This window comes from Cornus florida, unplaced genomic scaffold (assembly GCF_030987335.1).
Source record: "Cornus florida cultivar Cherokee Brave unplaced genomic scaffold, ASM3098733v1 CherokeeBrave_3.0.0_Hap2_Chr03, whole genome shotgun sequence".
Taxonomy (NCBI): Eukaryota; Viridiplantae; Streptophyta; class Magnoliopsida; order Cornales; family Cornaceae; genus Cornus; species Cornus florida.
Genome location: NW_026775573.1, coordinates 21240531 through 21255574, shown reverse-complemented (window position 1 = coordinate 21255574; position 15044 = coordinate 21240531). Strand labels below are relative to the sequence as shown.

The 15044-nt window shown below is 32.2% G+C and overlaps 1 long non-coding RNA gene across 2 annotated transcripts; it reads left to right on the top strand.

Annotated features, from left to right (window-relative positions):
* The first annotated feature begins 1878 nt into the window (after positions 1-1878).
* On the top strand, positions 1879-11960 carry LOC132299879 (uncharacterized). 2 transcript variants are annotated; one of them, XR_009480217.1, is made up of 4 exons: positions 1879-2089; positions 2264-2285; positions 2360-2434; positions 5558-11960. It is a non-coding gene; the product is annotated as an uncharacterized LOC132299879 (long non-coding RNA). The 2 variants fall into 2 exon arrangements; XR_009480216.1 differs by having other exon boundaries at positions 2360-11960.
* Positions 11961-15044: the final 3084 nt, after the last annotated feature.

Here is a 15044-nt window from a genome sequence, read left to right as displayed (position 1 = left end):
ATTATTTTATCTAAGATTTCATCTTCTAATCTATCATAAAGAACATTTATTTCTTCAGGGGATTCAATTTCTATAAGTGTGGTTAAAAATTCTTCTTGGGTATTATCGTCTAAATTATCTTGTCTTTTATAATTACTAAACCGTATGTTAGCTTCTCCACTATTTGTTACATATATCATATTACTTTCAGGGGTCTTTTTAATTATAGTGGTGAGATTATGTAATTTTCATTCTGTTCCTTCATGGGTAATACTGCTTACTTTTCTAACTTCGATCATTTGAACATATTTGTTACTAAAAGGTTTAACTAATTCACTAAATTGGGTTTTAAATTTTAAGTTATATTGATTAACTACTTTTCCCATAAATAAAGTATTGACTTATAGGTTTTCAAACTGTCCTGTCATATTATATCCTTTGGTAGATATAGCTATTTTAATATGTTTACTGAATTCTCTAGTAGTCATCGCATAATTGGGTATACATTCTATGATGGCTGCATTGGCTGCTAAATCTATTTCAGCGCTAGCAATTTGTGCTTGTTGATGATTATTCCATCGATCATCATAAATACAAGCAAGTGCTCTGGTTCCTATTTGTGCTCTATTTAATCTTATTAATTCTATCATTATGACACCTAAATGCATAAGTTCTAAATTATTATTATTTAACTCTTGACAAGTCTCTGGTGTCATAAGATCTAAGATAACTTGATTGTTGACAGCATTTATTCTTCTTTGGCTAAAATGATTGTATATTTTACTCTGAAAATCTAGTAAATTATTAGAGTAAATGTTCACTTTATTTTTTACCTTCTTCATTCCTTGTTCAATATATTTTTTGGCATCTTCTTCATTATCATATAAATCTTCTACTCTCATTATTTCTTTGGCTTTTCTAAAAATAATGGTCATTGTGGTATTTGTTTATTAGGTTGTAATAAATTTACACGCTTGGTTTTAGGCTGGGAGAACTGATTAGTGGTTGATAATTTTATCTCCTTTATTTTATCAGATGATTCTTTAGAAGATTCTCTAAGAATACTTTCTTGTATTACTTCTAAGTTTTCTTCGACTTTATTAACTTTTTCAGATAACTGGAGTAATAACTAGATTAAAAAATTGTTTTGTTTAATATATATATATTAGTTGATTGTACGTCTGTTTTAAAACTTGTAAATCCTATCGGTTTTTTATCTATTTTATAAAGTTCGGCTAAAGCTGTTAAATAATCAGAATTACTGGTGCTCATAAAACTATTGTAATAGCTTTTGAATATTGGTTTTAAGAGATTTTAAATAATCTATAATAATTTTTAGATTTTCAGAAATATTTTTAATATTGTTATTTATATCTTTAATGACTACTAATATTATTTTATTATCTAAATTATTTGGCTTAGAATTCTGTACTACTTGTTCTTTAATATAATCAAGATTTTTTCCTAATCGTTTTATAGAGTTATCTAAATTATTAAAGTTTATTATATTCATAAACTAAAATCGTTGCCGTCTAGCTTCCAAAATATTTTGTGTTAATGTAATTCTAAATCTAAGTTCTTCTATTCTTCGTTGTAGGCTACGTGTTGTATCTCCTAATTCTCCTAATTCTAGTGTGAAGTAGCAGTTCTGTTTGATAAAATTCTAAAACTTGTATAAGTATTTTTTTAGGTAAATTGTGTATAAACTAAATTTTAGGAGCAAAAATATAATTTTAGCTTACTAAAGAGTTAAAATAGAACTTAATTCATGTACATGTAAATATGTAAACTACATGTGTAATATACTTTTGTTACTATCACTTTACCTTAGAATTCCCATATATTATTACCACTTTACCCTTTTCATTTATGGTATATACGGAGTACAAAAATACACCTTACTGTATATACGAATAACAAAATCAGCCGCAACCCATTCTAAAAAAAACCATCAGTGGTTCTGGCCGTCGAGCTTCTCCGATCAGTGCCGCGAACGATGAACCTGTCGACATCCAAGAAGAAAATCGCGCTCGCTAGTAGACGCCATTACCGAAACCTGCTAGCTCCGACGAAGCCCTTTTCTTCTATTCGATCAGTGAAGCTCTCTCTGGTAAAGCTCGAAACCTTTTTCTCTCTGTGTTTTTTTTTTTTTTCCCCTCTCCAAGCCCTCTTATTGTATGCTTTTCTCAGAATATCACTATTAATTTGTAGATCTACATGTTAATATTCATCTTCACACCTTTTTGAAATGAAACCCTAGCTGACACTTGTCCTGTATTTGTAGATCTGTGCAATCCAGAGCTCCGGTGAGAACTCTTCGATTCGCTCTCTCAGTATTCTATGTATAATATGTGACTTTTATACTGTGGTTTTTATATAGGGCTGTATAAAACTCTACTGCAAACCCTAATCTTCGCAGCCGCCTCTCTTCTCGATATGTCTCCTCAGTCCTCAGGTAGTTAATTTCACTACCATTCATGATCTTCTAAATACATGTTTGTTTTTCCAATTTTATGTACTCTTGAGCAAGTTCTTTATCTTTATGGTTCTTCTTGTTATTACTATGTTATATATCCTTATGATCGTGATATGCTAGCTTAAGTCATGAATAAAAATACCTCAACTACTAACATGAATATTTCAAATTCTTTACTTGTTGGGATGAGAAAAAAGCACAATGGAATGAGTAGAATCAGAAAGATATAGGTATGTTTTTGGGACATTTCTTTTGTTAATTAAGGATGTTACATATATGTGTTCTTTCTCGTGTATTTGAAAATATTAAGTACATCATTTGCATTAATTAATCAAGCCTTCTTTGTTTTTTTTTGACAAATTAAACTATAACCCTTGCTTAAAAGAAATTTCATCAAACTTTTCAATGAGTCTCATGTATGAGATGTGATTCTTTTGTATCATGTCCGTTCAACCAAAACTACAAACAGTATTGCAGGCAGTATTGTGGACAAATGCAATTTGTTGATCCATTTGTAGGAGTGAAAGTATAGTGTCGGCCACAAACCAAGTCTATATTTAGCTTTATACTTATTGTTTTATTAAGGAATTTTTTTTAGGGATTTTTTTTTCGGTCTAGGTTTTTTATATTTAGAATTTTTTTTTATTGTGTTTGGTTTTTTGATTCGATCGAAGTTGCAGACGTATTATGTTAGAGTGCTAAATACTAAATTAAAATAACGCATTACTTCTATGTCTGTTTCTTTATAATCATTGTGCTATACCCTTTCCCTTTTTTGTGATTTTATTTATTTGATTTTTGCTGCTAATTATTGAATTAAGCAAAAGATTTTATTAAAAGAACAAAAACTCCCAACTCAAATTATAAATATTCAAAGATTTTCTCAAGTTGGAGAGATAAAATCAGGAGAACACAGACAATGTATTATGAATTTTTGAAGGTCAAAGTGAATTTTATGCTTGATAAGTTAGAAAAGATGATTGCACCTATCTGAACTTCCATTGCTTAGTCACTTTTAAAGACCAAAATTCCCTCTTTCGTTTTATGTAGTAAATCAAGTAAAGTATTAGGAGGAAATAACTCGCCTCTTTTGTTTTTTGTTATATTCCATAAGATGATACATTTATTGAAATTTCATGAGATGCCAATAAAATTTAAGATGGTGACCACGACATTAATGTGTTTTTACCCCCTCAATAACTCTAGCTTTCATGGGGTACACTATGCATGATCATTGACAAAAAAAAAAGGGACAATTTGCTATTCATGTCCCAGTCCTACCTAAATTTCAATGTTGACGTTGATATCGAATATAATATATCATACTTCCACTAAATCAAGATGTAGAAATTTATTATCCAATTTTTTATTACTGTGTTGAAACATGAGTTAAACATGATGATTCTTATAAGGTAGCCTAATGAAGTTATGGTTTCAACTGGTCAATTATGTCTTAGCCATTTCATTCGATATTATGTCTCATTACTAAAGGTTTAACAAGTGTGGATGTGTGATTTTTCTTTGATTACATAAGGTTGTATACTTTAAATATTATTTGTTTACAAATGTAAACATTTAAATGTTGTGATATATAGAGTGAACCTCATTGAATTTATCAACATGTAGAGGCTTGATTTTTGATTTTTGATTTTTGATTTTTCCTTTTTCAATGATACAAGGAATCCCTTTATTTGGTTGCATAAGTAAATGAGTCATGACTTGTTTTGAGAAACAATCCAGTTACCAACAAAATGAATGAGCAAAGATGGTCAATTAACAATCAATTTCTATCTGTTTATGGGAATTGGCTTGATCACACAATTCCTATCTGTTTGTTTAGCATTGAAACACGTTTTCTTTTTCTTTGAAGTGTTTTAACTTTCTCTTTTACTTGAATGCTGACTAGTCTAATGCATATCATTGTCACATATCTCTAGATTTCTTTTATACTGTGGAAATTTCTGTGCAATTTACCTTATACTTTATGAGAGGTGAACATAGATTAAAGTCTAAACATCTTTAAATGAGGTTCCACTTAAGATGAGTGTTTTAAAAGGAATCACTGTAGTTCAATTGTACAACATATATTGACGAGTAGGAAGCTATGAAAGGAAAACTTATCATAAGGAAACTAGCAGTATAGAACTGCCAACTTATGTGAGTTGGTCCGTCTTCTGGAGGGGTGGGCAGCAATTGGGTGGGTTTGGAATGGGTTGGGTATGAATGGGTCAGTATCCCATTCTTAACCAACCAATAGTGGGTCATAAATGGGTAAGGGCTCAAATGGGCTGGTCAAAATGGGCTTAACCCATTCAGCCCCCTTTTTTTTTGTATTTTTATTTTTTTAACTTTCCTACCATCCACGGCTAAAAAAAAAAAATTAATAATTTGTTCTTTCATTAATTTTTTTATTTCAAGCATTACAATTTTTTTTTTCCCTTAGGGAAAAGTCACGATACAACTTAATCAACAATAATAATTAATTTTTTGATTTCAAGAGTTGCAATATATATTTTTTAATTTATTTTGAAAAAAGTCACTATACAACTTACTCAACAATATTAATTACATATATTTAAAAAAAGGAGTTCTGAACCAAAATTTTAATTAATTGTTAGTCATTTATTTTATACAATAAAATAAAATTTGAAGGAAGAATAAAGTGAGAGATGTATCACAAGGAAAAAAAAGAAGAAAAGAACCACCCAGGAGAGAGAATACAAGGGAAAAAAAAAAAAAGGAAAAAGAAAAAGAAAAGAAAAGAAGCAGCGAAAGTATTGCCCTAGTTCTGATTTTCAATCCCAGTTTATAGTTTTGATTGATCATGTCGATAGTTTTCAATATAACTCTGATAATGACAGTGTAAAGCAGAGTAATTTTTTTAGTTCTAATTATGGAGTTTTTGCTGAAAATTGGGTTTGGTCCTATATTTTCAAGATTCATATGGTACTTATAACACAAGTGAAATCATAGATATCTCATACAAAGATGGTGTCTACTCAAAGGCCCACGCTTGATAATTAGGAAGAACTTCATAATAGAATTCTGAGAGCAAATACATCAGATGATAAATTTGGCCTTGCATGAATTTTTTGCCTGCAGAATCTATGGATTTCAAAAATAAAGAATGTACATGAATGATCAAGTACTAGATTAATTTTGTCCCAGTTTGACAAAAGCAAACCACAATTCAGACTCAACTCGGAACGACCGTACTTGCAACACCGTGTCTTCTTGAAGCCTATTCCTCGACACAACCGAGTTCCAGCCCGAGACCAACGAGTACGACGAGATGACTCTGCCCACTTCTTTCTTGGGCATGATTGTCAAGTAACATTGCTCCTCATCGGAGGATTCCAATCAGAGGCACCGGTTTCCGGGCAACTTTCCATTGCATTTAGATTCAATAGATTTAGAGTTGAGAAAGTGTTTCTCTTTCGGTGTGAGAAACTCAGGATTCTTGATGAGATTGAACGGCAACAACAAACGTCCCTGCCATGAGTTTATGTCGGTTTTGGTAAGCCTCTTTTGTACCACAAACATTGGCTCCGAACCCTTGACTTGTAGGATTCGATTCTTAAAGATTTCAAGCAAATCTGGAGGCACTTGTGAGTAGTCATGATCGGGACGAGGCAATACCATCTTCTTCACTACTGCCTTCTTCTTCTTCTTTTCCTGAACTGCTTCTTCTTCTTCTTCTTCTTCTTCTTGTGGTTGATGACCACAATGATGATGATGATCAAAACAACATTGATGGTAGATTCTTGAACATTCACCGTCTTCAGATATGTTATATATATCATATTGTATATGACCTAAACATTCACAGAAGTCCCTAATGCACCTTGGTGACATACCTTTGTTGTCTTGATCAAGATTTTGAACTGCTTTTAGCAAGACTTTGGCCTCCATCAAATCATCAAAAAGAAGGTATGCAGCAAATTACCGAACATTTTCCTTATTCTTCTTTATCATCAATTTCAACTTTATGGTAGGAATATCATGTGTATTAACGGGAATCACCATTTTTAGAGAGAGAACTTTAATATGGAGAAAGTGAGATCGAGAAGGACAATGATCGATAATGGCTAATTGTGATCACAATAGTAGATATATATAGAAATATGGTTTGTTATAGATTTGGAAATATATGTATATGGGTAGGTCGACTTTTTTGTTAAGCAATCAAGTAAATCTCTTCTAAAATTTAATTAAAATTTAATTATTAATGAACTAAGTAACTTGATTGAAGAAAGATTTTTTAATTATGCAGGGATGAGGGATATATAAATTACTTAGTTCATTGAAGAAAGATTTTTTAATTATTCAGGGATGAGGGATATATATATATATATATATAATTAAAAAAAAAAAAAAAAAAAAATTCAATCAAGTTACTTAGTTATATAGGTTGCTATCTTGTTAACCAAATTGTAATAAATTAAACTACCGAATTGTTACCTCTGTATGTATATTTTTTTAACTAGGGTCAGACCATAGGAAGGCTTTGAAGGTTATATTTAATTCATTGATAATGCTTTGGGGAAGGATAAAATTAGAACTCCAAATGTATATGCCTGCAAATGATTGGTCTCTCCTTGTTCAGTGGGCAATCCTAGCTGTGACTTTGTCAATTAAAATCCTGCAATCAGTGGATTTTAACGTGGAGTTAATGAATGGTACCCCCAAGTATCTTACAGGTAGTTCACCTTTGTCGACTCCCAAATAAGAGAGAAATGAGCACTCTGTAGATTCATCGACTCTTGAAAGGAAGATGAGACTTTTGGAAGAGTTGGCTTGCAGACCTAAAAGGGAGGAGAAAGTATCTATAACAAGCTTAAGTGTTTGTATTGAGGGTAAGCTAGCATGAGAGAAAAACATTAAATCATCAGCAAAAAAGCAAAAATAAGGTGTGTTCATGTCAAGTCTTTACACCTCCAATGGTATTTGAAATGCCATCTAGAGAGTTTGCTTACAATTTATGAGAATACTTGCATAACAATAACAAAGAGAAAGGGTGATAATGGATCACCCTGATTCAGATGGTGAATGAGGGGGAATTCAGATGGTGATAATGGATCACCCTTGATCCAGGAAATGTCGGTTGGGGGAAATCCCATGAAACTGAATCAAAGGATTTTTTGAGGTCAATTTTGAGGGTAAGCCTTGGGGAGTTGCCTTGTCTATGGTAGCCAGTTAGGTGTTCTTGTGCTAATAGAACAGTATCATTAATTACTATTCCTTGAATGAAAGCAAATTGGGAAGGACCAATTATGTGAGGGACTGTGGGCTTGTGCTTATTGGCCAAAAGTTTAGAGATGCATTTGTAAATGGTAGAGTAGTAAGATGGACCTAAAATCATTCATAGCAGAGGGGTTAAGTCCTTTGGGAACAAGTGAGATGTAAGTTGAGTTGACTTGCTTAAGTAATTTCCCAGTGAGAAAAAAATTCTCCATTAGGCCAAGTTTTTTTTAAAAAGAAAGCATTGAAGCCATCTGGCCCAGGTACTTTGTCACTCTTTAGTGAGAACATGCCTAAGGCGCACACTAGCCAGCATGTCGCATGATTTTTCACTGCAAGTTCCGACAGCTAGCCGACACATTGGGGGATGCATCATCATCTTACTCAAGTTTTTTTTTTTTCGATGACCTTTTTCCTTAAGTTATATGCTTCATATATTGAATAAGTTGAGGGAATCAATTGAAAGAGTGTGCTGAATATTAAAATGGGTGTAAATATAGTTGGAGAGATGAGTATTTTGTAATTGATCGTTTTTTTCACTTTAACAAAGGGTAATACTTGAATTTTAATTAAGAATATTAAGTACATGACATCAACAATTTTGGTAGTTGAGTTAAAAAAGGGAGGTTCATGTTAAAAGATTTGTTTTTTAGAAGCAGTCAGAGTAATATTTGAAATTATAGAAAAAATTAGTGTAATTATGATAAATTTTAGAGGAAGTTGATTACTGTAAATTGTCCATTTATTCTTTCATGTAGAAAAATTAATAAGATTAAATGTTAAAAGATTTGTATTTTTAGAAGAAGTCAAAATAATATTCGAAATTATAGAGAAAATTAGTGTAATTATGATAAACTTAGAGGAAGTTGATTAGTGTAAAGGAAAATGATATTTACACCGATGAATTTGGCCGGTTACTTTGGCAGAATTTATGCGGCACTCCAACTGTCAAAAACAATTAGTGTTAGTATTTATATAAGTTAGACAAAAGTACCCTTTCAAAATATGGGTACACTGTTGGGGAAAATTACTCTTCTTTCACCGCCAGCTTGCCATCAACCGTGCATCCTTGCACCATCGCTGGCTCGACGCCGCCATTCGGTTCTTATTCAGTCCTCCGTTCCAAGCTCACTGTCGGTTCTTGTTTATTCCGCCAGACTGTTCATGAAACGTCTCTGCAGATATCTGCTCAGTCCTTCTCCGGTGACCTATCCTCTCTACCGGATCTCGTCTCAGTCCCGCACTCTCACCGAACCAGCACGTGCCTACGCCAGCGACCTGTTATTCTCTCTGCTGGATTCCATCTTTCTGATGCGGCCCGTTGTTCGTTCTCATCGTTGTCGCCATACCAGTTCGTTGTCGCCAAACCAGTTATGCACCGTCACTGGTAATCTTTTCTGTTACTCTCGTCTCTATTGAGTTTTACTGGCGTTCCATCACAACAAGTCCAGTTCATCGCCGCCGATCTTCCATCACGGGAAGATGAATCCGCCGTATATTCTTTCTCCTTTTATTTATTTATTTTTTAATTATTAAAATTACTTATGTGGACTACCACACGTGTTTTGCCAAACAAATCTGCTAAAGTCATCGGCCCATCTATCACGACCCTTAGTGTAAATTTTCCATTTATCCTTTCATGTAAAAAAATGTCCACGAGTTACAAGTAAATGAGGGTGGTAATAAGATTAAATGTTTACTATTTTGATTAGTTAGTATCCATTGTATTTACTAGTTTTTCTACTTTAAGGAGAATTTTGTATAATTGGCTTACTCATTTTACATACCAAAATCTACAAAATTAATAAATCCCAAGAAACGCATTTTAGTTCTATTAAAATAAAATCTCTCTTTCATCAAGTTATAAGAATCCTTACTTCATTAATTACACATTATTAGATTTAAAATAAGATTAATTAGCTTGGTTAACAAGAAAATAACCCATATATATATATATATATATATATATTTCTTGTTAATTAAGTAAATTAATCATATTTCAAATCTAATAGGATTTAAAATAATTGTGATCCCTCATTCCTGAATCATTAAAAAATCTCTCTTCGATCAAGTTACGTAGTTCATTAATTTCACAGCGATAGTTAGATTTCAAGTGGGATTTGGTTGATTATTTGATTGCTTAACAAGAAAGTCGGCCGACCTCTATACATATATTCCCAGATCTATCACAAACCTTATTTCTATATATAATTACTATTGTTATCACAATTAGCCATCATCGGTCATTCATTCCCTTCTCGATCTCACTTTTTCCATATTAAAGTTCTCTCAAAAAATGATGATTATTGTTAATACACATGATGTTTTTACCATGAAGTTGAAATTGAAGAAAAAGATGGAAAATGTTCGGTATTTGGTTGCATATCCTCTTTTTGGTGATTTGATGGAGGACGGAGTCTTGTTGAAGACAGTTCAAAATCTTGATTAAGACAACAAAGTTATTGTACCAAGATGCAAAAGAGACTTCCGTAAATATTTGAGTCATAGACAATATAATATGTATAACATATTCGAAGACGGTGAATGTTTAAGAACTTACCATCAATGTTGTTTTAATTATCATCATCGTTGTGGTCACCAACCACAACAAGAAGCAACAATAACAGTAAAGGAAAAAAAGAAAAGAAGGCAGTAATGAAGAAAATGGTGTTTCCTCCTCTTGATCATGACTACTCACGCCTGAAAACTTCATGAATTGAATCCGACAAGTTGAGGGTTCAAAGCCAATGTTTGTAGCACGGAAGAGGCTTACCAACACCGACATCAAGCCAGGGACGTTTGTTGTTGCCATTCAGCCTCATCAAGAATCCTGAGTTCCTCACACCAGAAGAGAAACACTTTCTCAACTCCAAATCCATTGAATTTGAATGCAATGGAAAGTTGCCTGGAATACGTGCCTCTGATTGAACCCTCCGGTGAGGAGCAATGTTACTTGACAATCAAGAGGGCGGGACATGCCGAAGAAAGAAATGGGCAGAGTTAGCTCATTGCTCTTGGATTGGAACTCGGTTGTGTCGAGGAATAGACTTCAAGAAGACACAGTGTTGAAAGTATGGTCGTTCCGAGTTGAGTCCGAATTGTGGTTTGCTTTTGTCAAACTGGGGAAAAATTAATCTCGTACTAGATCATTCATGTAAACATATTCTTTATTTTTTAAATCCATAGATTATGTAGGCAAAAAATTCATGTAAGGCCAAATTTATCATCTGATGTATTTGCTCTCAGAATTCTATTATGTAGTTCTTCCTAATTATCAAGCCCGGGCCTTTGAGCAGACTCCATTTTTGTATGAGATGTCTATGATTTCACTTGTGTTACAAGTCCTCAAATTCATTTTGGTTATACAAAAAAAGGCTGAAGGCCACTTCTTCTCAAGATTTTATCCTCATCCCTTTTGACGTTACCATCTGAATCTTGAAAATATAGGACCAAACCCCAAAATTAGAACTCTGCTTTACACTGTTATTATCAGAGTTATATTAAAAACTCTTGACATGATCTATCAAATCTATGAACTGGGATTGAAAATCAGAACTAGGGTAATAAATTAAACTACCGAATCTCGAGTTGGGCTGGGCTAACTCGTCCAACTTGCACCCCTTTTTGGGCACCCTCAAATTGGAGGCTGAATTTAAAATATAGTAGAATTTTGACGTGGAAGGCACTGGCAAGAAATGTCTACCATGTATGGAGAGAAGGAAATAACAGAATATTCCTGAACAAGTCGGTACCTCCATTACAGACCTGGAATGCAGTGATCAATGCTGTGAGATTGAAGCTTTTTTCGGTCAAGAAATGTCGGTGCCCATTTGCAGAGACCATTGCCAATGAATGCAACCTTCTTAGCTCCTTCTTTGAACCATCATAATCTAACCCCTCCTCCTCATTTGCCACCACTCCACCACCACCTCCCCACCAACATAACCAATCTTATGGGAGATGCATTCAGATTGTTGATTTCCATCCTAGCCCTCTGATTTTTGCTGGTTATTATTGCTTCAAGGACATGGGCTTTGACTTGTTTTTACAAAAGTTTTTGGTTACCAATTTCTGATTGGGCTTTTGGTTGTATGGGTTGGGTACCGCAAAATCAACCCAACATTTGGGCCTTGTTTTATTTTGTTTTTGTTTTTGGCTTGTTTTCTGCCCTTGGGGTATGCCCCAAGTATACTAGTATATATTCTTTGGTTTTATGTATATACATTTTTATGTAGAATACTTAGTGCCTTGTTTGTGGTTACAATTTTTGTTTCTGTTTTGGGGAATGTTTTTGCTGGTATGGTGAAAACTTGACATAATTATGACTTGTGTTTTAGACACAGAATTCCTTCCTGATGTGTTTGGTGGGAAAAAAATATATATATATTCCTTCATGAAATTTCATTAAAAGAATATCCGGTTACAAAATGTTTATGCGGATCCCATTCAATTTATTTTGCCTTATTTTTTTAGTATCACATTGGAACTACAAAATTTATTAATTGACCCAAGGAATCAATTAATGGGATGGGACCTATGTTTTTAATTTTGACATTGACATCATGTGGGCCAGGTAAATATCCAAACTGATTTCGTGTCAAATGGCCTACTTATTTAAAATCAATTTTGATGACAGCACTGTACTTTTGCAATCAATTATTGTTGCTTTGACAAAATTTTATTCCACGACTCCATTATTGTTACTTTCAAGTTGAATAGTTTACTTCAGCTGTTGGCATTGAAGTGATGAGCCTAAGACTATTTTCAGGTTTATTAATTGGACATTTCTTTACTTATTTCGGGATCAGAAAAGTGAAGCTACCAAAATAAAGGCAGAATTAACTTGAATTATAATAATAATAAAAAAAAAAAAAAAACCAAAGGTATTACAAGAAAAATCTTGTCCAATAACTGATCCGAATGGAAAGTGAAATTATTCAGTATATATGAGTTGGATGTTAGTTTTCCTTAATAATTTAATTTTGTAGATTAGATCGTGAAGCATCTACTTATTACAATTGGTATCAAAATTCAACCCAATTCTTGATCCGTTATCATGCCTGGCGCCCGTTTCGGATAACGTTTGAGTGAGCTTAACCAGATAAGCGTTGCGAGTTCGAGAGAATGTTACAAGGAGTCTTATTCCTATTTTTATTTTTTATAAAGTACAATGACATTCCCATGAGATTTGTGATATTGATAGTCATATACAAATTGGTAACTTTTTTGGATAATGACACTCTCGAAGTTTGAAAAAGTTGACAAAGACGTGTTTTGTAGCCATTTGCCACACGACACAGGAAAATTGATCAACTTACTCTTTGACCGTTTAATAGACTTTATTAAGTTTATAACTTAATGAATTGAACCAATATATCCGTCATTAACATTTGATGCAAAAAGTTGAAGTGCTAAATTAAAGGAAAAAATTTCATAGAAAATTTCATAGAAAATTCGTTTAAAATCGAAACGGAGTAAACGAAAATGTTTTGCAAAGTAGACTTATGGAAGTATAAACCTGAAAATTTTGGTGATGATCCGATGTCGAGAATGTTGTCAAATAAATCAATTAAAAATTTGATTTCAAACATTGGAAAATCCAGACAGCAGTTGCTGTCAAATTTTTATAAGCATATCAGTTTGGCCAAAAAGTACGAAATTTTTCAGAGATTAACTAGGCATTCGGTGGAACCTTTGGTAAACATTTCATATCAATCGGAATATTATAATACCTTAGAGAAAATAATGAATTTCATCACAATAAATTAGCGTCATTTTGTGACTCATATTAACTCAAGGGTAATCTCAACATTTCAACATGTTTGGTATTTTTACAATAAAATTGATTTTAATATTAAGGGACAATTTTATCTTTTTGAACTATTTAAGACCTTGTTTGAATGACAATTTTGACATGTCATTATCTAAAAAAAATAACAAACTTGTATGTAATTATTCATATAACAAAGCTCAAGAAATGTCATTGTACTTTTACCTTTTTATTTTTTACAGGAGTTCGAGTAAAGGAAGAGAGCTAAGTTTTAACTTGTTAATTTGTTTGCTTTTGTTTAGTTTTAAAAGATTAGTGTAATCTACTCAAGCTTGTCTTTTTTAAAGTTGATAACATTTTTCTAAGACTCAATCATAAGATTGTAACTAGCAAGCTAAGAATAAAAAATTATGAATTTCACAATTTATGCCACGTATGCCTTCAGTATGATTATGAATACATACTACTTTGTCATCATTATCATTAAAGAAACTTTTTTTTTATTTATTTTTATTTTTTTATTTGCACCCTTGATATGTTAATTTATTAAGTTATTCAATAACGTGCTAAACAGAACATGAAATAGACAGAGTTTGATTGAGACCCCGTTTGATTCAACAACCAACCAATGAATTTTGATTATAAAAGCAATATAAATTAAAAACAGGTTAAATATGGAAAATGTAATGGAACAAAAATATTGAGTTCAACCACCGATCTCATCCAATCTAAATATTATTTTGCAAGTTCCAATTTGTTTGGATTAGGGAAGATCACATAACCCAAATATAAATTATGGCACACGTATATATATATATATATATATATATATATACACACACATTATTACATAGTCCACATACAAAAACTCACAACTGATTTACTCTTTTCGCTCTCTATTGAACCCAGCCATGAACAAGGAGGAAAGCCCAGGTCAAAGTAATGCAAAGGCCCAAATGAGAAGTTACACACTTTATAATTATATAATGTACAAGTTTATTTTAGAGGGCATTTAAAATATTTTATCTTTTATATATATTTTTAAAAAAATTAATTATAGAGGATAATTTGGTAAATGCACAATGACATTTGACGGAAAGTGGTTAGAGGAAAATGTAAGGGGCAAAATATTCCCTTTTAAAATTATAAGGACTAATTTACTCACTTTTAACCACAGCAGATTTTACGCTCACTTGATAAAACTTCAGAAGGTTTTTGCACTTTGTTTTTAGATTTACACTTATTGTACAGTAATAAGTCTATTTCAAGGAATATTAAATATTATAACCAAAATAATAATAATAAGTAATAATTAAGTGTTTTTTTTTTTGTTTTTACAAGATAAAAAGGGTGTAACTTAATTAGATCATCTACAATATTGATAAAAAAAAATTTAATAATAAAATTTTTTCTTTGATTGCAATTAGAGCATTCGGAACGTTCATGACGGTTAAATTCACCCGTTGAACCCTACAACGGGTGCAAATAATATATATTTTTTCATTAAATAGAATAGTTCCCCTAGTAAAACAAAGTTGATATATATCAAGTTGTCCACGTCTCCTTCAACTCCCACTC